This window comes from Tachypleus tridentatus, chromosome 7 (genome assembly GCF_004210375.1).
Source record: "Tachypleus tridentatus isolate NWPU-2018 chromosome 7, ASM421037v1, whole genome shotgun sequence".
Classification (NCBI taxonomy): Eukaryota; Metazoa; Arthropoda; class Merostomata; order Xiphosura; family Limulidae; genus Tachypleus; species Tachypleus tridentatus.
This window is the reverse complement of record NC_134831.1, coordinates 131027184-131052743: the sequence shown is the minus strand read 5'-3', so window position 1 is coordinate 131052743 and position 25560 is coordinate 131027184. Positions and strand designations below refer to the sequence as shown.

Genomic DNA, 25560 nt, shown 5'->3' with positions numbered 1-25560 from the left:
TTGAAACAATGACATCAACCTCATGTACATAACGAACCCTGGTGTTTGTTCCAGAGTTCGTCTGTCTCCAGTTTGAAAAGCTGTGCACGCAGTCAAAGTTCAACATTCACTTTTGAAGTGACGAGAGAACAGACATGAACAACGTTGGTGTCAAATGTAATTTCGGAAGCAGGATATTCCACACTGAATTATAATGAACCAAACACACTGTTATTTACAGTTCCAAACGTGACGTAACTAAAAGAACAAAAATGTAGATTTGCTGTATGTTAAAAGTAATTCTTATGTATTTCAGTTATGCTAAGAGTCGTTCAACAATAACATAATAATACTACTAGACTTTATTGCATACAGACATACGTACCCGTCCCCAGAGACGGGAATTTTAAGTTAATCTATCAATTTAAATTATTTCATGGACTTTTAAAAGGTTAATTGATAGATTAACTTAAAATTCCCGTCTCTGGGGACGGGTACGTATGTCTGTATGCAATAAAGTCTAGTAGTATTATTTATATATTACTTATATAAATATATACTTTATTTATATAAGTCAGTATATATACAAACTTATCTCACTAGTAATCGGTTTTCGATATTCGTAGTGGGCAGAGCAGAGATAGCCCATTGTGCAGCTTTCTACTTAACTGCAAACAGACAAATCAATGCTCTTAAGTTGTAAATATGTTTGTCTCAATTATATGTCCATCTACATTTGCATTTTTCTCTATTCTCGTGCTTATGTCTCGCTTAAAGATAAACAACAAATCAATCATGCTGCCTTACCCAGTTCTAGGGGCTGACGACAATGGTTTTCCACTATTCCCTATACACCCTAATTCAACTATCCATTTTCCAATGTTCAGGTAACTTCCTGTGGGCCCGGCATGGCCAAGCGTGTTAAGGCGTGCGACTCGTAATCTGAGGGTCGCGAGTTCGAATCCCGGTCGCGCCAAACATGCTCGCCCTCCCAGCCGTGGGGGTGTATAATGTTACGGTTAATCGCACTATTCGTTGGTAAAAGAGTAATTCAAGAGTTGGCGGTGGGTGGTGATGACTAGCTGCCTTCCCTCTAGTCTTACACTACTAAATTAGGGACGGCTAGCACAGATAGCCCTCGAGTAGCTTTGTGCGAAATTCACAAAGAAACAAAAGTTCCTGTGTCACACAGGTCCGCGTGAAAATAAAGATGAAAGTGAAGTGAAAATACAAACAATGCTGTTTAATGTGACGCTATAAAACACATGGTATTATTTCACGAGCAATATTACAATAGACACAGTATCTCGCGATGTGATCGAACAATAATCTGCATAGTCTGCACAAACTATTAAAACTCTCATTGAAACATCTCAGAACATAAATTAAGAATATTCTGACTATATATTTCTGAACTGCAAGATTTACCCACAAACAATTTCCAGTTAATTATAATAACATAAATTTAAACCTCCAGTACATTTTGCTGCACAATAATAAATACAAATCAAACTAAACAAAGAATAAATGTTTAAAGTGTTTTCTAAGCAACGAGTCAACATCACGGTTTTTTGTTGTTTTTTTACAGTAACAGGTCCCCACACATTTCTCCAAAACTGATTATGTTTATTTTTTGTTTTTTAATGTTACGCAAAGCTACACGAGAGCCATCTGTGCTAATCATCCCTAATTTAGTGGTGTAAGATTAGAGGAAAAGCGGTTAGTCATCACCACCCGCCGTCAAATCTTCGGCTACACTTTTACCAACGAATAGTGAAATTAACCGTCACATTATAATGCCACCACTGTTTAACGGGCGAGCATGTTTCGTGTGACGGGAATTCAAGCCCGAAACCCTCAGATTACGAGTCGAGTGCCTTAACCACATGGCCATGCCGGGCCAACTGATAATAACGAATATATTTTCTACCTTCTATATATTTACTCAGAATCTCGAAAGCTCTCATTGCAGGGAATTGCAAATTTTTAAATAACGGACATCAAATCGTCAATGCAGATTTCTGAAATTTGAATTTAAAACAGTTTAGGAAAACACTTAAATAATTAAAACAATAATGAGTGTTAAAACAATACCAATGTGATGGTACATATAAACTTAATTATTCATAACAGCATTCAGCTTTTTTTCGTTTGATTTAACTTATTAAAATCTCTACCAACGTATACTCAATTCTAATTATATGCTCTTTATTGCGCATCTTTCGTTTCTAACATATATTCAACAGATGTCTTCTTTCCTTACACATTCCAGTGATTCCTCATAAGTTTTCTATGTGTAAAAAGAACAAAGTGTTCGCTTTATCAGATACAATATGCGTTAGCCTTAATTCTCCAAACATGCTTTAATAATACTTTAATATAACAAAATGAAATACTTTGAATATTTCTTTTAAATTTCATATTTTGACTTCCCAGTTATAGTTTTTATTGTAACGTCTTTCTGCATCCATTATAGCAGTGATTTACGTCTTTTTACAGTATATTTTTTGCTTGTATCTCTATTATTAATATTAATATCCACTATATTACTTATCTTACCATTTCTCGCAGCTCTCAGACATACATATATTTAATTCATAATTTCTTATGGTTTAAACAAGGATCAGGTATATGATTTAAAGTTATTTTTAATGTAAGTTATTCTTTTAATGTAGACCTTTAAGATTATCTTCCAGTTTTGTACACATTTTGCAGTTGTTAATTTGAACAAAGCCTGCTCAAATCTTCCATGTGTTTTCTATCTGTAAATCTGTAATAGTGGTTGATGTATAGCTGGCTTTTATATATTATGTTTCCATTATTTCCTTATTCTGCCAATTTAAAGAACATTTTCTTAAATAAATTAACGACGAAAGTGAAAAACTGTAGAATTCCAACAAGGATTATAATTTTCATGATACAAGTATGAAAAATACCTTATGTAGTGATTTTTTTTACTATAGACTATAGTGATAGTCTTTTTTACTGTTACATCTAGTTGAGGGTACAAATCATTAAACTTTATGATGTATATAAAACTCGACCTCATCTTCATTCAGAGTTATATGGTCAATAAAAAAGAGGATTATTTCATTCACAAAACAAATTAATAAATCAACAAGTACCTTAAGTTTAAACAAACATTTTCAGTTTCATCCGAAACTTTATAGGTAATTAACATTTTGGACACCAGTTTTTCTAAATGATAACATAATATATTAAATATTAGTAGATACAGATAATTTTAATATTTTCTGAACATTTGTATGACAGGTTATTATTTATTTATTTACCAAAGTTTTACAAGTAGTGCAAGTATCTGAGTGATCCGTATTTGAAGAATACCATGGATACCAGAATTGTTCGAATAACATCTGCTTTTAATATACACATTATTTAAAATAAAGCAACATTATACATCTCTAGAGCAGAGTATCTTTACGAAGGGTCCAAGAGACTTCATTGAAATCTATCTGTCAAACAAGGTTTGCTAAACCTATCATTTCTAATCCCAGCCACTTAGGTCAGTGTCCTCAATTTGTGTTAACCCAAAAAAGCCTCTAGCCCCATGCATTTGAACATTAAATTTATGAATACTGCCTCGTTGTCCCATCATTTTAACATTATTTATTTCCTTTCTTCCTTTTTTGCTATTTTAGCTCTTAACAAGCTTTCTGCAGAAAAAGCAAGTTCCAATAGGTTTAATAAAATAGACCAGTCTTATCAGTTTCTAACTTCACGTTCAACAATGGTACTTTTTGTGTGGCTGAAGAAGAACTAAACACGAAAGAATAAAAGGTTATTTCAGTTTTAAACCACACATCTGAATGAAATCCATTAGGTTAATTTATGAGGATCAGGACAAAGACACGTGGAATATGTATTCAATCCGCTTCTACTTCCAAGAGTCACATTACCATCCAAGGGTCATCAAGTCCAAGAAACTCACTAGCACCTTTCCTTCTTCATGTTCACATCAACTGGTATTGGTCGAATTTAACATTAAAATCATATACCAACTTAATACTGCGTGTTTCTTGTTCAAAGTTATGTTTCTTTGTTAGGTTGGCCCGGCATGACCAGGTGGGTTAAGGCGTTCGACTCGTAATCCGAGGATTGCGGGTTCGAATGCCCGTCGCATCAAACATGCTTGCCCTTTTAGCCGTGGGGGCGTTATAATGTTACGGTCAATTCCACTATTCGTTGGTAAAAGAGTAGCCCAAGAGTTAGCGGTAAATGGTGATGACTAGCTGCCTTCCCTCTAGTTTACACTACAAAATTAGAGACAGCTAGCAAAGATAGCCCTCGTGTAGCTTTGCGTGAAATTCAAAAAACAAACAAACAAGGTTGTTAGGCTATTATGAACGTAATGAAAGTAGCCCCATATTTGTATTGTTTCAAGAAGATAGATATGAGAAGGGGCTTTGTGTGTCATTTACAGGTGCATACAATTGGACCTATACTCAAAAAGGTCATGAAGCATTTTAGAACAGATGTAATTGACATAGTTATTAACACTCCGATACCAACATTTATAATTTATTGCTAATTCTCACAATAATCAAATTTAGATTGGACAATTATTTGAAATTCACAATAGACAAAATTCTACAAATAAGAAAAAAGGCATTTATCTGTCTACTTTTTACCTTTCTCAAGTCATCTGCAATAACTATTGCTTGTGGTATTTCATTGAAATGTTTATTTATTATCGAAGGTAAACAGGGCTTATTTTTTCAGCCGGTGTGTGTTTGCCTGCAAAGTTTCTCGAAAACAGCTAAATGTATCAGTGTTTGTGTGTTTTTTCTTATAGCAAAGCCACATTGGGCTATCTGTTGAGTCCACCGAGAGGGAATCGAACCCCTGATTTTAACGTTGTAAATGCGTAGACTGTACCAGCGGGGTGCATATGTAATTGGATGAAAGTTGGTATACATTTGGACTGTAACCGAACGTGATTAGTTTTTGGAGGGCCAAGGTAATGAAAATTTTAAAAAATTCCTATCTGTTAATATACAGACAGATTTTTTACAATATTTTTGCTTTACACTTCGTTAAAAATAATGATACTTTAGTTAAACTTGGTAAATATGTGCACAACAGTATTCCTCAATATCGTAAGAAAAACGGTCCGTTTTCCTTGTTCCTAGGCCTGGCATAGCCTAGTGCGTTAAGGCGTGCGCTTCGTAATCTGAGGGTCGCGGGTTCGCGTCCGAGTCGCGCCAAACATGCTTGCCCTCCCAGCCGTGGGGGCGTTATAATGTGACGGTCAATCCCACTATTAGTTGGTAAAAGAGTAGCCCAAGAATTGGCGGTGGGTGGTGATGACTAGCTGCCTTCCTTCTAGTCTTACATTGCTAAATTATGGATGGCTAGCGCAGATAGCCAGCGAATTAAAAAAAAAAAAAGTTGTGTACATGTAATGGCTACCGACCAATCAGCCTGACCAGCTGTGTGGGCTAAATTCTCGAAAGAATAATCAGTAATAGACTCTCCACATTCTTTGAGATAACATCAAAATTACCAAAAGAACAAAATGGATTCAGGAAATTTAGACAAACGACAGGCCACCTAATCAGATTAACCGAAACCATAATAGATAGCTTCAATAAAAAAGAATGTACTGTCGCTTGCTTCTTTGATATCGAGAAATCATTCGACACTGTTTGGCACGATGGTCTAAGGTTCCGAATGAATGAAATGGAACTACCGCGAGGAATTATTCGCTGGTTATCTAACTTTTTGTAAAACAGAAAATGTAGAGTAAATGTTGAAGGAACTTTTTCTGAATACTTTACTCCACAAGCTGGTGTCCCTCAGGGAGGGGTGGTTAGCCCTATACATCATGTATGTAAACAATATGCCACTGAAGGATCCAAATCATGGATTCTCTTCACAGTTCGCAGATGATGTGGCAGTCTGGAAAAGTGCCGCAACACCCACGATAGCAGCCACTAACATGCAACCGCAACTAAATAGAATAAGTGAATACTGTCAAAAATATAGAATAAAAATAAACACAGCAAAAACACAACTCGTCGTCTTTACGAAATCCACAAAACACAAAAAACAACAGCCAGAACTATATATGAATGGTACACTACTTCAAACTGCCCCATCGGCAAAATTTTTAGGTCTGACCTATGATTCAAAACTAACTTGGATTAATCATGTTAACGAAATTAAAAATAAAGTCTGGCGAAGAACTAACTATGCTAGCAGTCTAACTGGTAAAAATAGTGGAGCATCTACAGATAACTTACTAAAATTATATAAAACATATATTAGACCTGTAATAGATTATGCAGCTCCAGCATGGATAACTGTAAGCAATAAAATAATTAAAACCAAACTACAAACAATCCAAAACACACTCCTCACAACTGCATACAGAGTTCCAAGAACTACATCATCTCAATTCATACACAAATATTCGAACATACCAACCGTACCAGATAGACTCCTACATAGTACAATTATGTACTTTAATAAGAATTGGATAAAAACGAATTACTGTGCGAACTAGATAGGTACCTCATACATGATGAAGCTAGTCCTAAATATCTCTCCCCAGTTAACTTATATTTTAAATATAAAAATAAATAAAAATATATTAAAAAATAATAATAATAAAAATACACACACACACACACACATATATATGTATATATTAAACAATAATAAAAATGCCACCAACAAACTTGACATTCTGCTGATAGAATAAAATAGTCATTCTATATGAGCCACAATACATGGACATTGCCCTGAAAAGGATCAAAATAATATTCAGTTCTACAATTACAAATACCAATCCAGCAAGAACATAAGTACGGGGAGGAGGAAGAGGTCATAGAGAACCTGACCCTCCGGGGTATGAACTTTTCTTACCCAAACACCGACAGAGAGACATGTCCATAATGACTAAAGATGCTGCAAAGGACGCGTATTTCAATAATGTAATATTTAGGTTTTTAACATGTTTTGTCTAACGAGTTGCAAACCGATGTCTTTAGAAAATAAAATGCAAAAATAAACCCAGAAAAAAAAACAAACTCCTGATTGATTGGACGTTCGATGTTTCACATTGTTCTCTTCGCGAACCTTGAAGAAAAAATTAAGTGGCATTTATGAGAAAATGAGAAAGTTGGATTAAGACATACAAGATTTACTATGTGACTTGCACGCACAAATGATAGTATGGTACCTCTCTCTGTCAGAACCACTTGTCATGAAACGGGATTTCAGGTCTCGAGTTTCGCAAGTGATCGAAATGAAGTGCCAGCGTGACTTCTTGCTTTGTTCCAGACAAAATGACCAAAAGAAATACAGTTGTTAATAAACGTGCGACCAAGACGGAAGGATTTAGTAAGTCAGAGTAATCGCTAAGGGAGTTGAAAACGGGAATTTGTGCTTTTTTTTGTGTCTCGTGAACTAATGTAATAAAAATGATGAATCGTAAATAATATCTATATATTGATTGAACTCATCTGAATTATGTTTAGTTTCGATACTGGATTGTTCCAACGCGTAATTCTTCGAAAAAAACAAACTGTTTCCACTTTCAAACGTGAAACGAATGGTCCTACTTTTTACAGCGTATAAAACATGTATTGTTCATAAACAGTGGTTTTTGCCACGTGACAAAGTGCCTAATTAAAATAAACACGTACGATTTGGTTGTACTGTTATGTTATTAACGCCAGGCAATGAAGGTTTTCAATTTCACGATTTTCAATACGTTCTATTCGTTTTGCCCTTGCAAATAGCACCCGGTATTCATTAAATAAACTGTAAATTCTTATTATTAGCAACACTGATAACTTAAGAGTGGTGTCACATTTGAAGCATGCATTTCCTTAGTTTCATATCTGTAGTGGTTTATTTTCTAAAATAAACTATCTGGTTTCAAGCCTCTATCGACAATATTTCAGTATATTTAAGTTTTTTGTTTTTTTTTTTCCTCTGGCTCGGCATGGCTAAGTGTGTTAAGGCGTTCGACTCGTAATCCTAAGGTCGCGCGTTCGAATCCTGGTCACACCAAACATGCTCGCCATTCAGCCGTTGGAGCGTTATAATGTGACGGTCAATCCCACTATTAGTTGGTAAAAGAGTAGCCCAAGAGTTGGCGGTGGGTGGTGATGAGTAGCTGCCTTCCCTCTAGTCTTACACTGCTAAATTAGGGACGGCTAGCGCAGATAGCCCTCATGTAGCTTTGCGAACAATTTCAAATCAAACCAGTCTAATTTTAGAAGTACTCCCTTTAGCGTCACCGATGTTAATCTGATAACCACCATTACTCACTATTTCCTGACATCACTAGTTTCAATGTAATAACCTTAGAGAAGGGCCATAAGATCAGTCTTGGGCCACACATCTCGATTACCTTCCCTAAAGCCCCCCATTGTGTGTTGACTTCTGCTTTTAAGACTAAACGCAAGAAGACCAAAGACATAAAAGAGTGTTGGAGTTATACCAGGCAGCCCCCTAGTGGCACAGCGGTATGTCTGCAGATTTACACCGCAATAAATCGGTTTTTGATACTCGTGGTGGGCACAGCACAAATAGCTCATTGTGTAGCTTTTAGCTTAATTCTAAATAATCAAATTAAAATTTATAAGATTTACCAAGAAACTGGAGAAAAGATGTGATTCTACTTTTATCAAACATTTTCCTCACAAAAACAGCTATTGATTTTAATGTGTTGGAAGTTTGTGAAAATAATGCTTGTGTACCTTCATAAATTTCAGGTATTTGTTCTTTATATTTTTAACGGCTCAAAAGAACGACTGATTTTCATTGCAATGGCTTTTTGAAGTCCAAAGGGTCTCTATGGCAGCCATAGAATTCACTTTGTGTTTATTTGTTTTAATTTCGCGCAAAGCTACACGAAGGCTATCTGCGCTTGCCGTCCCTAAGTTAGCAGTGTAAGACTAGGGGGAAGGCAGCTAGTCATCACCACCCACCGCCAACTCTTGGGCTACTCTTTTACCAACGAATAGTGTGATTGACTGTAACATTATAAAGCCTCCACGGCTGAAGGGGCGAGCATGTTTGGTGTGATGGGGATTCGAACCCGTCACCCTCAGATTACGATTCGAACGCCTTAACCCACCTGGGAATACCGGACCTTTACTTTGTCAACACATTACTGTACATAGGCTTAAGGAGGTCATTTCGCTGTTCTAAACTTCAGTTGTGTAAGTTGTTACTCTTACATAAAGAGTACTGAAGACTTTTTATTTATGGGTTGTTTGTGTTCTTCAAAAATGTAGTGCATTTTGAAATAACATTAATTAAAAATCTTATGATATGAGTAATAATATGGTTTGTTACAAAGAAGAAATTGACCAATTCCAGTGCAACGATGTGAGAAATAGAAGGTACGCTTACAAATACAGTAGAATAAAAAACTAGAAGATTTCAGTTCCGTCTGAGCAAAAAGGAAAAAGGAAAAAAAGGAAACAAAACGATCTAGCCAACTAAGCATTGAAATTATCAGTAAATACATCTGAAAACATAAATATAAATCCAAAGTCACCTGTCTCCTACTAATATAGCGGTAAATCTACGAATTTACAAATCTAAACTTATGTGTTCGATTTCCCTCTGTGGATACAACATATAGCCCGATGTGGCTTTGCTATAAGAAAACATACACACACATATACAAACCGATGGCACAATAAACAGCCAACATTACTTGTAGAAAATACGTCTACTCTCACCTGGATTCAAATCCCATTATCAGTTATTAATGTGTTCGATTGCCCTCTGTGGACACAACATATAGCCCGATGTGGCTTTGCTATAAGAAAACATACACACACATATACAAACCGATGGCACCATAAACAGCCAACATTACTTGTAGAAAATACGTCTACTCTCACCTGGATTCAAATCCCATTATCAGTTATTAATGTGTTCGATTGCTCTCTGTGGACACAACATATAGCCCGATGTGGCTTTGCTATAAGAAAACATACACACACATATACAAACCGATGGCACCTTAAACAGCCAACATTACTTGTGGAAAATACGTCTACTTTCACCTGGATTCAAATTCCATTATCAGTTCTTAGGATTACAGACCCGATTAGAAACTCAAATATAGTATTAAGATAATTAGAAACTCAATTTGTTAAAATAATTAAAAACTCAATTAGTCGGAAGAGATTATTAAAGATAAACAACATTAAACTAACAAAACAGGACGTTTATAGACTATTAATTAAAGTTTGCAAATGACCGGAATTGGTAATGAAAAAACTTGACTACAAGTAACAAATATTTAAAGTTTCAACGAGCTTTTGTCATTATCAGGTAATAGTTTTTTCATTATCCATTCAAGCTGTCTCCAAATTTAATTTTCTGAAAGTGGATTCCTTGTCATCGAATCGGATACAATACCACTAATAATTCTTAAATTTAACATTAAGTGGACCTAAACGACAAGTAACTTCATGTCATATTATTGTAACAAATAGCAAAACACGACCGTACTTTTATAACATAAAAGAAAACAAAATACTTACGTAACAACAACGTAAACCAATATTACCGAAGAAACTATGTCACCAATGGTACATTACCCAACAACTTACTGCAATTACTGCTCAAATAATATATGATTTATTATTTAAAATATTATTTGTTTATTTTTCAGAACTATATCTGACAGGAAGAAAAATGGTAAACGTTTTTTTGTGAAAACCATTACAGCATTTTATACAGTGAATTATTATATAATCTCTTTTGTGTTGGTGTATGTGTGTGTGTATAATGTGTTTGCGTGAGTAAAATGTTATGATCAGAGTTAAAATGTTATCTTACAACATAATAATATTCATTAAAGTGATAGATAAACATAGAAATTGATAATGATAATGAATATATTTCCCTTTTAAAGGGCCCGGCCTGGCCAAGCGTGTTAAGGCGTGCGACTCGTAATCTGAGGGTGGCGGGTTCGCATCCCCTTCGCGCTAAACATGCTCACCCTTTCAGCCGTGGGGGCGTTATAATGTGGCGGTCAATCCCACTATTCTTTGGTAAAAGAGTAGTCCAAGAGTTAGTAATGGGTGGTGATGACTGGCTGCCTTCCCTCTAGTCTTACACTGCTAAATTAGGGGCTGCTAACGCAGATAGCCCTCGAGTAGCTTTGTGCGGAATTAAAAAAAAAATTTTAAATGAAATATTTTTTAATTATGCACAGGAGCACAGTCACAAGTCCTACAGACCCCTGTGTGTTCTGACATTCCGATTCAATTATTTGCTAAGTGAGCTTGAACCTTTCAGTTACCACTTGATCAATGTTACTCTTCATGTAATTGCCTGTCTTCTCTTCCTTAGGTAAGTTACAAAACGAATAATTCCCATTCTTGGTTTACTGATAATTTTAATAATTATATTAAGCAAACATAACAGTGCTTATTTTTAAAACTCTTTGGGTAATGTTGTTATGGAGTGAACGCCTTTTATTGGTGAAGTATGATAATAATTGATTACTTTAATTTGTCATAAAACATAACGTTAAGCCTAACGTTATTTCTTGAATGATGTTGGTTTGAGATATGGAAACTAATATGTTATGGAGTACTTCTGCAACTGATAGTTCACATTCTGGAGATTTTTTAAAATAATAAAAATGTACTCTGTGTTCTGAAAGAAAATATTGAAAACATCTGTTTTATATTTGTAAAAAGCGAATGATTGGTATGTGCAAGAACTTTGCTGTTTATAAGTTTTATTAAATATTATCATGTCTCCGCAGAGAGACATACTGTTTTGTTGTTATTTCTTTTTCTTTCTTTCCTTTTTCTTCCAAATACTTTAGCCAACCATTGTTCTCTCAGTTTTTGGTGGATTGACTTGAAGTTTGTTAGGGTTATACCTTGGTCCAATACCCCAAGATGCCCCTTTATTTATTTATTTTTTGGTTTAGACCATTTTAAGGATTTTATTGAATCTAAAGCCAAACAACCCAGAAATATATATTTTGAGGTCCTGCGCAGTCATATTTACAACAATCAAGATGAAAAGTGGTACTATATTTCCATACGCTGAACATGAGAAACCTACGTGAAGTAAAAATGTGTCTCAAGATGGCTGGTGTTGGCGCTAAAACTTTTATTAACATAAAGTAGAGAACAACGTTTCGACTTTCTTAGGTCATTTTCGGGTTAACAAAGAGAGTTTGCAACTGACCGTTGCCAAACACAAGTCTTAAGGAGAATAGTGTAAACGTGTAGGAGATTGTAGGTGGCGTTGCAGTTAGATGTTAAGTTATTAATTGGTATAGCTTGTCACTGACAAACGCAACACCAACATTATTTATAAACTACAATGCAACAACTGCCACGACTTTTACACTGGAAAAACAAGCAGAACAATGGAAACCAGATTCAACTAACATAAAATAACAACTTCACACGTTTTTGAACACTGCAATTTAAATAAACACAACATAGGCATAGAAAACATTGAGATGGGAAACAAATATAAACAAACGTAAAATAAAAGAAGTCCTGCTTATACAACAACTAAAATCAAAATTAAACCAATGTAAAGTATCCCCTTTATACCTATACTCATTAATAACCTAACATCTAACTGCAACGCTACCTACAATCTCTTATATGTTTACAATTCTGTCCCTAAGAAGTGAATGCGACAACGGTCAGTTACAAATTCTCTCTTTATTAACTTGAAGACGATCTTAGAAGGCCGAAACGTTGTTCTTTTCTTTATTTTAATAAAAGTTTTGATGTCCATTTCAGCCGTCTTGAGATACGTGATTTACAAAAGTTGAATTTGCTTATTTAGAGTTTTGGTTATTTTGTTCAATTACTCGGTCGTATTTTGACCAATTTATATGGGTTTTGGTGCAAGGATATTTTTTTGCAGGTCCCTCACATTGACAAAGAGAAATAGTATACTTGCCAATATTTTGTTATTATAGGGGCCAAGATGCTTTTTAAAACATATAAATATATATGTTTTTACAAGTACTCCGCTGTATTTTGGTCAATTAACATGGGATCTGTTACGAAAATACTTTTGTGTTACAGGTCTCATCCATCTACACACAAAATGAGGGACATGCTTCTTTTTGGTCATAATTTTTAGGGTTTTGTTCAATTACTTTTCGACCAATTTATGTGGTTTTTAGTACAAAGATAGTCTGCATGTCCGAAACATAAATATGAATAATTTTGGAATTTTTGTCTTTTGCTAAATCTTTCAATAAGGAAAACACAATCCGGGGTTTTTGTGAACTATTCAAATGTACGTCATCAAATTTACTTTGATTTTGGCAGAAAGATTCATTCTTGCACGTGTAGAGACTGTTTTACTTTTTCTTACATGTTCTTCGCGATTTTTCTATAGTCAAAATTCCCCATATTGGGATTTTGCGTGGCGGATAGATGTATTCTCTGGCGATTATTGTCCTCCTTAATATTATTATAGTTTCATATCTTTAAAAGCACACTTCCTATTGGAAGTTTTCGTATTAAATGTTAGCATAAAAACTGTATATTAAGCATGTTTATTTACCTGTTCCTTTTTAGAGTAACGCGACTTTTCTTAGCAGAGGGTGCTAGTTTTGTTGCTGCTATCCTTTTTGCAATCCATCCTATCCACACTGAGGCGGTAAGTTTAAGTTTTACACATTTATGTTGAAATACTGAGTATTATCGAATTAGATTACAGATTATTGAAACACGTTGAATTGACGCTAACTTAGAATATTTATTTTACATTGATGTCTTTAGCTGATGATGGTAGTAAAATATACGGGTACTCACGTGGTAGTCAGATACAGAAGAAAATTACTGTTTTTGATTCTGCCCCCAAAATGTAAAGTTCAACCAGATTTGTTTTGTGGTTACAGGTAACGGGAGTAGTAGGGAGGGCAGAGATCTTATCTTCGGTATTTTTCCTTCTTGCTTTTTCATCATATGCCAAGGCTGTAGGGAAAACTTATCAAACAGGTATGTAAATTGTAATGAATTCGGAAATGTTGGACAAATTGAGGTTTTCTATGTCAAATTCTCCTAAGTGAAGACATATTCAACATTGGCTAACAGCGGAACGTCTTGAAATCTACTCGCAGATACATATTTTGACAATCAAGTATTTGACAGTGAAGAAGATAGGTGAGATAAAAACAATAACGTAGGCTTGTATGGTAGCATTGTACTGCCTTTTTCATTAGATTATGTAAAATAAAGCTACTGTGAGTAATAATTCTGAAAATCAGTTGATAAAGTATGTTATTCTGAACTGTGATAATAACTCTAATGCATCTAAATGATTGTCTTCATCTTTTTTCTGTTCAATAACTGTATGTATCAAAGAGAGCACTTTTTCCTTCTGTTAACAAGAGAATGGTTGATTTTTTTCAGTTAACAAGGGAACAGTGTTTCTCCTCTGTTCTTCAATTTGAGAATTGTCTGTATGTACATGGCCAAAGTTGTAATTAAGCCTTTATCATAGTTACTGCTTCTGCAAGGAACTCAAACTGTGTAAACAACTACGATTTGAGACATTTATCATGGACTTCAAATGTAGTCTGCTTTCAGATGTTTCAATTGTAATGGTTTGGAAGCTATGTCCATATTTATTTATAATGAAAATGAATGTTTTATAATCTCTGTGTGTTTTTGTAGCCATATATGGTTAATTGTACTTTATGTGTGTTTGTTTTATAAAATAATGCAAAGAAATATGAATACAATAAGATTGTTAAATGATGTACAACCAAAGGACACAATATTTGGAAGAAAAGATCCTTCAGTGTTTTCCATAAAAATAAGTAGAGCAAAGCATTTAGGACAGCAACAGCCTGATCTGGAGCAATATATTCATTTGCAGAGTAGATGCCATTACGATTGTAATCTTCCAATCTCAAAATCTATTGCACTAAAGCTAGCCATATGTACTGTTGTTAACAAGTTAATAATCTGGGGTTTGAAGTTGATGAAAATTCATGAATCAGATGTTCACAGGCTATCAGTCATACCTTAAAATCAGTAATTGTTTCTATAAAAAAGGTAATACACTAGAATTAGAACAAAGATATTCGATGAAATATCAGTATAATATTTTGAATGTAACTCCAACATATTTTTGGACCTTTTGTATGCTTGAGTATGATCTTGGAAGTTGATTTCCATGTACAGTGGAGGACTTGTGGAAATATTCTCAGAAAATAAAATCTCTGGTTAACCTAGCATTCTTCTTATGAACTTTTTGTGATAAGAACTTTGGCATTGTGCAATAATGCATGAAAATCACCATCAGAATGAACATGATTAACGTTAGAAGAAAGTTTCAAAGATAGTTTGAGACCTCATCAAAATATTCATATAAAGTGTATTTAATCTCAGAACTCCAAAAGATAAATAAAATAAGCTTTTATTATTTCATTGTTTATACAATCAAATTAATAAAAAAGCCAAACTTACCCAGTTAATACAGGTAATGAATTGGATAATACATTGCTTATTACAACCAATAATATTTTCAAATTTGAAGTGAATCAATTTATCTAAAAGAGATATATTTACTGATGAGTATGGGCTCTCCTTCCATTGCTACATTTGTCCTACTTGTTTCTAAGCAGTCTTTAGAAAAGTATGTATTCTTTCCCAGTCTTGTGCAGCACGAAACTCTGTTATTATGTGATAAGTAAATCAGTGCTCAAATCCAGTTTCCCAAACTTTTGTTATCTGTGCTCTCACTTTAATAAATAAGATTTATTGTGCCTTTCCTTTGTTTAAATGCATGAAAGAGAGAGTTAAGTGACAAGATATAATTATTACACTATTGACTCTACCATAATGTGTCTCACCCCTCACTCCACCCTCTTTGTGACCTCTGTGATTGTTGTAATGCAACAACTATTTTTAAACATTAAGTACTCTGTTATATCAGAACAAAGGCTGAACCACTCACCCCTGCAAAAGTTCACAAGTACTGCTCTTGAGTTGGATGAGATGATGGTCATTATATGGAACAGTTGACCTTCCATGACCTTCTCTGGATTGTCTGCTACATCTCCAATTTTTTTTTTTTTGTTATAGTATCCACAGTCTTCCTGCTATGAACCTAAAAAATTAAAATGAGTTATTTTTCTCTGTATGACTATTTTTTCTCCTTTTGAATAGGTTTTACTGTCTTGACAACCTTTAGCTTTTATCTAAAATATTTTATTACCTTTAGTGAATACTCTTTACCCATAGTCTGTGGAAACGTTTGTTTGATTTTAAGTAATTAGAAAATTAGAAAATATCAAGATAAAATTGGAACATTGGCTTTTCATTGTAAGTTACATGTGTAAAATGTGTCAAAACTGCTGTGCTTTAACCACATGAAATGCGAAGATAATTATGACATAATGACTTTTGAAACTGCATTCAGTTGTAACTTCCATCCTGTAATAAAATACTTGTCCTTTTAACTGTATTCTCAAGATGGCTGTTATGTTTATTAACTCTTTAATTAAAATAATGTACAGAATTATTAACAGGTTAACAATGAATGTGAAGATGACCTAAGAAGGTCCAAACATTATTCTGTACATTATTTTAATTAAAGTGCTAATACCCATACCAGCCATCTTGAGAATATATATTTACTTCAAGTGGTTTTCTTGTAATCATGAATTTCACCTTATTTGTTTGGTGTAATATCCTTAACTTCCTTTTTGCACATGTATTGGTTTGTATGATTTATCATGTTTTCAGTTTCTGTGTTAGTCTCACAGAATGATTTTTTTTTCTTTTCAATTGCAAATTGTTTTGCTTGTGGCACCATCTCTTGACTAATACAAGTTCTAATTACAGCCACAGCTATTGAAAATTCCCTGTTATTTACTTAGCTTTTTTACATCCAGGCATCTTGCATTCTCAGAAACCAAAAAAAAATTTGCAGATTTAACCAGATATTAAAAATTGTATACTTCAGTGATTTATTGTAAATTTTATTGAAAAAAGGCCCCACAGTCTATATATAATTGGATTCAGTGTGAAAAAAAACCTTATTAAAGTATGATTATACTTCAGCTGAAAACAGCAATAGGAGGCATACCAATCAAGTGGGGTTAAACATTTTGTTTTATATTTAAACCTACAGAATGGACTTCACTCCTCCACTCAGTAATCTTTGTTACTGCAGCAACGCTATGTAAAGAACAAGGAATTACAGTTGTGGGTCTGTGCAGCATATATGAAGTGTTTATTGTTCAGAAGGTAAGTTGGGTGGATGCAACTTGTACTTTATGTACAGCATATCAAAGCTAGAAGTATTCATATTGTCCAGTTGTATTTTATTTAAAATTTAACATTAGGCATCACTTAGAGCTCCATTGTACATCAGTTTTTTCATGAAACAATAATTCTTAAATAACGGATGATTGCAACAACAAAAAGAAACATGATGAGACACTTACAGGGTTAGACTTGTCATTATTCTTATGTTAATGTATTCACTACTAGCAGTTTTCTAGTTTGCAAACAATGGTTAAACTCTCCCTCTTGTTTATAGAATATTTTAAGTTCATGTTTATAAAGTATTTTGATATTTCTGTATTGACATAATAAGACTAATTTTTTGTTCTTACATACTATTTGTCTCTTAATTGTGAATACATATTAAGATTAACACTGTTTTATTGTTCTAATTGTATTGTTTTTGTGGTATTAGAATGTATGCATGGTGAACACAGTTTTTGCTTGTTTTGTGTGTTATGCATTTAGTTGTTAGTTAATTAAATTTTTAATCCATTAATAAGATATTAATCAGAAAAGTTAATACCATCCCATAAAAAAAAAGCTTTTAACAGTTTTGTATTTCTTTATTGATAAAATATTTTACATGAATATTGTGTTTTATTTGACAATTTTATCAAAAGTATTGTCTAACAATAGATGTTTTAGAGACACTTTGCATTCAGATACAACTCTGATAGTTTCTTTAATAGTCTGATATGACGGTAATCATCATGTTTATAGGTTATACATCTTTCAAATATTTTGAATAAATTAGATAATAAATGTTTTGTCTTTATTTGTGAAAGATTAATGAAACCTGCTTAGATAAATTAATATTCGTAACACAGGTGACACGGTTACTTTTAGAAATACAAGTTAATTGATGTGCTACACAGCACTCTGGGGAGAGACTGGGTATACTTAAACCAAAAAAAGATACATTAGCTCATTATGTAATCTGTCTTTTTGATGGTATAAGACTAAGTATTACATTGCTAAGTCTTCTGTTATTATTGTTCAATTTTTACAAATTAAATCATGAAATATTTTTGAGCATAACAAGAAAAGAGACCAAGATAATTAGCAGTCTAATAAAGTCTAACAATCAGCAATCCATTTTATGCATTCAGTTTTTTTGTTATTACCAAAATCGAAACTGAGTAACATTGTTAATCCTTGTTTTGTGTTTCTTATAACATGAAAATTTAAACCCTTACTGAAAATGTGTTCGTATTGTAATAATGGCATTTTTCATAATCATTTTTTGAAAATCGTTATTTGCATGAATTACCTGAGTTTCTATGTTTGCAATATATAAACTCAGTATATGTGTTTGATAAGAAAGTGTGCAATTTGTATAATATTAACATATCCTCTTCTTATTTGAACTTCTTTACTAATAATATCAATGTGTCCAGTTGTTTTATTTTGTCAGGTCCGATTACCAGATTTTCTCCATATCGGACAAAACATTGTAGTTTCCAAAGCTCATCCTCCACCATGGTTCCGAGAAATGATGCTAAGACTGACAGTTTTAATTCTTAGTGCTCTTGGTCTCCTGTTTCTCAGATTTCAAATAATGGGTGCTCAACTTCCAGTATTTACGAGGTTTGTTACATGTACATATTTTCTGCCATGCAGCTCTTACTTTTGCTAGTTTTATTATTAGTTAAGTTTAAAAATATGTTGTATAGGATTATTTTAAATAAATTTACCATGTATATATCTGTTACTTGTGACTTTTTATTAAATTTACATATTCTTAAACCTCATTGTGGTACTTCTGTAATGAATAGATCCCTTGTTGTCCCTAAACATTGTTATTGCTGTACTAAATCCACATTTTACCATATAATGCTTTTTGAAGTACATAATTTAAATTTTGATAACTTATCAAACCATAGTCATCTACTTTTTGTCACTAAATTTGTATCATAAATGGCAGACTAGAGATAGTTATTTTATTTTAATTTGCATATAATATTACTTTTGTATGTAATTTTAAGCCATATGTTAATTTGTGTTTGTTAAGGCTGATTGTTGAGAAAAATAACATCTAGTATCATTTCTTATTGAATGAATAATACTTGAAATAATAATGGCATTGTCAGTACTGGCACATTTATCACACTTTTTTTGTGTGTGCAAATGAAGAATTGTTATATGTTCATACTATTATACATTCATTAGATTCCACTTAATTATGTACATATATTTTTTAGCAGATTGTCAAATAACAGAAGTGATGTACAATTAACATTGGCTCATATGACATCAATAAAAACAAATTTTAATATGACTCAGTTAAAACATATCTATATGTTGTTGTGGGTTTGGTATGCTAGAAAGTACAGCTACAGTTATACATGATATGTAATTGCAATAGATTTTTCTTTAATTTTTACAAGCTTTTGTAACTTGGCACTTGTGGTTAGCACTTGATCCTGCACACTAATCACCATTACCTCTGTTGTCTATTTTGGATGGGTTTGGCCAATCAGTTGTTGTATTCAGAAGTTCTACAAGATGTAGAGCTAATTTCACAATTTCCTTTTTTGTTATTGTTATTACAAGCTATCAATTACTGTCAGAACATCTGTACAGCCTAATATTATTATCAATTTGTCATAGGTTTGACAACCCAGCAGCTGTAGCCAGTACTCCAGCTCGTCAACTAACTTATAATATTATTATCAATTTGTCATAGGTTTGACAACCCAGCAGCTGTAGCCAGTACTCCAGCTCGTCAACTAACTTATAATATTATTATCAATTTGTCATAGGTTTGACAACCCAGCAGCTGTAGCCAGTACTCCAGCTCGTCAACTAACTTATAATATTATTATCAATTTGTCATAGGTTTGACAACCCAGCAGCTGTAGCCAGTACTCCAGCTCGTCAACTAACTTATAATATTATTATCAATTTGTCATAGGTTTGACAACCCAGCAGCTGTAGCCAGTACTCCAGCTCGTCAACTAACTTATAATATTATTATCAATTTGTCATAGGTTTGACAACCCAGCAGCTGTAGCCAGTACTCCAGCTTGTCAACTAACTTATAATATTATCAATTTGTCATAGGTTTGACAACCCAGCAGCTGTAGCCAGTACTCCAGCTTGTCAACTAACTAATATTATTATCAATTTGTCATAGGTTTGACAACCCAGCAGCTGTAGCCAGTACTCCAGCTCGTCAACTAACTTATAATATTATTATCAATTTGTCATAGGTTTGACAACCCAGCAGCTGTAGCCAGTACTCCAGCTCGTCAACTAACTTATAATATTATTATCAATTTGTCATAGGTTTGACAACCCAGCAGCTGTAGCCAGTACTCCAGCTCGTCAACTAACTTATAATATTATTATCAATTTGTCATAGGTTTGACAACCCAGCAGCTGTAGCCAGTACTCCAGCTCGTCAACTAACTTATAATATTATTATCAATTTGTCATAGGTTTGACAACCCAGCAGCTGTAGCCAGTACTCCAGCTCGTCAACTAACTTATAATATTATTATCAATTTGTCATAGGTTTGACAACCCAGCAGCTGTAGCCAGTACTCCAGCTCGTCAACTAACTTATAATATTATTATCAATTTGTCATAGGTTTGACAACCCAGCAGCTGTAGCCAGTACTCCAGCCGTCAACTAACTTATAATATTATTATCAATTTGTCATAGGTTTGACAACCCAGCAGCTGTAGCCAGTACTCCAGCTCGTCAACTAACTTATAATATTATTATCAATTTGTCATAGGTTTGACAACCCAGCAGCTGTAGCCAGTACTCCAGCTCGTCAACTAACTTATAATATTATTATCAATTTGTCATAGGTTTGACAACCCAGCAGCTGTAGCCAGTACTCCAGCTCGTCAACTAACTTATAATTATCTTCTCTGTATCAATACATGGCTGCTTCTGTTTCCATTCAACTTATGCTGTGATTGGACAATGGGAACAATACCATTAGTTGAGTCATTTACAGACCCTCGTAATTTGGCAACTTTAGCAGTTTTATTTCCATAGTGTTGCTAGTATGGACTATGTTGAGTTCTGATGATAGACATGCCGAGATCATTACTATGGTAAGTTTGCTTTAAAATTAACTATATTTGGTTTTGGAATAACTTTGAAAATTTTTAACAGTAAGACAAAGGAGAAGCAAGTAAATGTATAATGCTTTGATATACTTTAATACCTGTGTAATAATTTCCTAAGATTTAAGCTACATCACCCAAACTTGATGAAGTTTAGATGTCCCAGTTTACATTTAGTAGATAATGGTTTAGCTGAATTATGTTGTAGAATAATAGCTTGTTTGTTTGACAGTTAGCTAATTTCTTTTCATGGTGTTTCCTTGTTTTTACAATGTGTACCACTTTTAAAGTAGACAGTATGCCATTAATTTTCTCATTTGATATTTGATAACTTGAAGAGTAAGTGCTGCCATCTAGTATCTCATCGTTAAACATTCCAATATGTTTTTCATGGTACTTTCTGAGATTCACTTATGTGTTGTTGCTCATTTGTTTATTTTTGTAATACTGAATAAATATTCTTCACAATTTATATTTATCTATAGAGTCTCTCCTTATTGGTTTTGCCATTTCTTCCGGCCTCCAACTTATTTTTCCCTGTAGGATTTGTGATTGCTGAACGGGTGCTTTACACACCAAGTATGGGTTTATGCCTACTGGTTGCATATGGCTGGCATCTTCTTTTAGACAGAGTGTAAGTAGGAAGTCAGTGGCTCTTTCATCCTTTAAGTATAAAATTAATTGTGCAATAAATGAATACAATTGGTGTCATTAAAAAAAAAAAAGCACACTTAACCCTATATTAGCACTTTTTTGTTACCATTTTAATATATATATTTAAGATTCATCTGCCTTTGATGATTACTTGTGAGATCAATGCAAAAGAAAAAAAACAGAGCAGTTACTTAAAAGTACAAGACTATCTTTTCAAAGTAAGTGAATGTTATTGAAAATGAACCCTTTTTATTTGGGATGGCACTAATCTCCTCACCCGCCCAGAAAAGAAAAGGGTTATTCTCTAAAAAAATATTTAATGGTTATAAGGTTACCATTCTTGTAGTTTACTGTTCTTTTCAGTCCTTCATTATTTCATTCCTATAACTAGTTCTGTATTGTTAGTTGGAAAAGGGGAAATACACTTAGACTTGTAATGCTTTATACCTAAGCCTTAAAGATGGTGATAAGATTGAAATATCATACAGTGAAGATAGCACGAAAGTATTTCTACCTACCTTTTATTATTCATGCCTAAAATGTAGTAATTCACACACATCTGTTTTATAAACAACTCTTCAAATAAATTTAAAAATCATTGTTCATTGCTTAAATATGATTAACTTTGGAGCAAGCAGATCTGGTTCCAGTATGTATGTGGTCATAGTTGTTTATAAGTTTGTAAACCCACTGCAGTCTAGAATTATGAGATAAAACTAATAATAAGTTCCTCCTTTTGTTTTTATCATTCTTGTGGTTATCAAGTGGCCTTTTGACTCACTTTATGGTAGGTTAGTAGATTAACTTTTATTAAGTACATTGGTTGATTAGATAAGAGTAGATGTTGTCTCTTTGCCATTTTTGCACACTAGTCTTGTATGTTTTCCTGAGTTTGTTGGAACATTTACATTGACTTCAGCAATAAGGTTCAGTTATGTGTCCCCCACCTCAATATTATGGACTTTAACTGTGTTTGTTATGGACTTAACTGTGTTTATTGTGAAGAATATCTTTGCGATTTTTATTTTCAAGATGGATTCTGAACATTTAATTTGAGTGTTATCATAGAATAAGTAAATAAATGTATACACATACAGATTTTAGTGAAATTAAATAAATACATTAAAATGAAGTAAAGGTAAAGTAAACAAAATCATGAGGAAGGACTGTGTTAAATACAGCAAAGCCCAACCTCTGATTAATTATATTATGACCATAATATTTTAAGCCAAAACAAAATACATTAAAATTAAACAAAATACTCTGCATTGACTTAAAAAATTATGGTTATGATATATATATATATATATATATATATATATATATATAAATTATATTTGCATTTTCTGGGTGTGTGTTTTGTCTTTGAAGGCCACTTTTTAATATACTTGTTTATGAAATATATGTATATTTTTCTTCATATAGAAGGTGGAAACCCTTACTCTGGCTAATGTTAATAATTCTTATATTGTCCCACAGTCTGAAAACTTTTGTACGAAACTTTGATTGGTGAGTTACTGATGTTATTGAGAGAGCTTTTTCTTTGTATATGTTAATTGTCATTTAACTTCTCCCGTGTTACTGCAATAGAGCTCCAAGATATATTGACACACTTCTAAATTATACACGTTTTTCAGCTTTATTGAAACTTGGTTTAAGTGTAAGTTTGTGTAAGTGGTCATAAATTTTCAAACTTGATAGTAGTTACAAATGTTATTCTTGTGGTGCATGTAGAGTTATAATCCATTCAGTGTTTACTAGTTAAAATCATACATTCAAACTGCTGTGTTAGATTATAAGTTATTATTTTTGCAATTTATTGTTCTATACAGACCTTTTATTATTTCATTGCATTCAGTAGTTTCATACTGTAAGTTGGAAAAATGGGAGTATACTTGTAACCTTAAAGATGGTGATTTAGATTTAAATATCATACTTACTTAGTAAACTACTTCATTGAAAGTTTTAGAAATCTGTTTCGAACTAGCCAAATTGTGCATGCTTAAATGGTATTTCTAATCCTGGTTTGGTAACAAAGGGCCTTATTAAATAGATAATAAAGACTGTCATGGAAAAATTTATGTTTCAGTTTTTAATTTGATGGTCATGGGTTCACCTCCCACCAATTCAAAGATGTTCCATTGTCTCTGCTTCTAGTTAACCTTTCAAGGTAAATATTGTAGTAATTTAATTTTTTAAGTGCTTGTGAGGAACATTTTTATTCATAATTTATTAACTTTTTGATATCTTTGCATTAAAAAGAATATTATATCATGAAATTTACTGTAATGAATATTTTAAAATGTATTTATCTGTATCCTAGGAAATCTGAATACACAATATTTATGGCTGGACTGAAGGTGAACCAACAGAATGCAAAACTTTACAACAACGTAGGGCATGCTTTAGAAAGTGAAGGAAACTTCAAAGAAGCACTGGAATACTTCCTTAAAGCTGCTCGGTACGTTTTTACATGTATACACATTTTCTCATGCATATGACTGCAGTATATTTATATATAATACATTGATTTGTAAAATATATTACTATTGATATAACTACAGTCACTGTATAGATATTTTAAATTTGATGTTGGTTTTTTTTTTCTATCCCAGAAAACATTGTATTTTCATATGTGTTATGTAGCAATTTTTTATCAATGATAAGAAAGTGACATTTATCAACTTGACACTCTAATGTAGTAAGACATTCTGAAATAGTCTCACAATTAACTGATGAGAAATGAACCAGCTAATCTTTTTGATCAAAGATTTCAAGTAGGGAAGTTGTGTCTTTAGCCTGCTCGAAGTTTCACATTTTTAAAATCGAAAATCTTAGTTACTAAGTGTAATGAATTATAGTGGAATTCTATGGTATCAGTGTAGTTATCTAAGATATTTTGGTATTTCAACTGTATATACAAAACCTAAAAAAAAATTTCTGATATCCTCCATGTGCAAAATTTTAAAAGGCTTAGCAATCTATGTCCAGTAACAATCAAGTACAAACATCACACCAAGAACAGATAATTGTATGCTTTACTTCTTAATTTATTGTTTTATATTTTACAAAAAATAAATTTAACAATTTATTCATAAATAGTATTAATCTATATATATAATGTATAATAATTGAAATGTGACTGTATGTTACAAATTATCAGTCTACTTAACACAATCAAGACAAGGAAGATTAAAAGTTAGTTTTATATTACTGAATATGTAATATGAGTGCATGTGCACTGCATCAGTGAAAGTTGTGTAATGTTAGTTAAGTATATCTGGAAGGTCAGTATAATAATATATATATAGTAATATATTGCAGTATGAGACTTGTGCTACTTAGACTAAGCATTTGTATGTTTGTGTTATAATATGTAGTCATTCTAGCATGAAAAGATCTCCAGCAGCACAGCAATATGTCTGTGGCCCCAAACTGCTAGAAACCGGGTTTTGATACTCATGGAAGGCTGAGCACAGATAACCCTTGCATAGGTTTGTGCTTAATTATAAAACAAGCAAACAAACTAGCATAAAAAAGTGTAATT

General features: G+C 33.0%; 1 pseudogene across 1 annotated transcript in view; it reads left to right on the top strand.

Annotated features, from left to right (window-relative positions):
• The window catches only part of LOC143256610 (protein O-mannosyl-transferase Tmtc3-like), a 91466-nt pseudogene that overhangs the window by 48599 nt on the left and 17307 nt on the right, over positions 1-25560 (top strand). The window contains exons 3-11 of the transcript XR_013031423.1: positions 11195-11331; positions 13551-13632; positions 13874-13973; positions 17119-17234; positions 18691-18863; positions 21096-21347; positions 21845-21993; positions 23439-23522; positions 24337-24474. The product of XR_013031423.1 is annotated as a protein O-mannosyl-transferase Tmtc3-like (transcript). The remainder of the gene's footprint in view (positions 1-11194; positions 11332-13550; positions 13633-13873; positions 13974-17118; positions 17235-18690; positions 18864-21095; positions 21348-21844; positions 21994-23438; positions 23523-24336; positions 24475-25560) is intronic.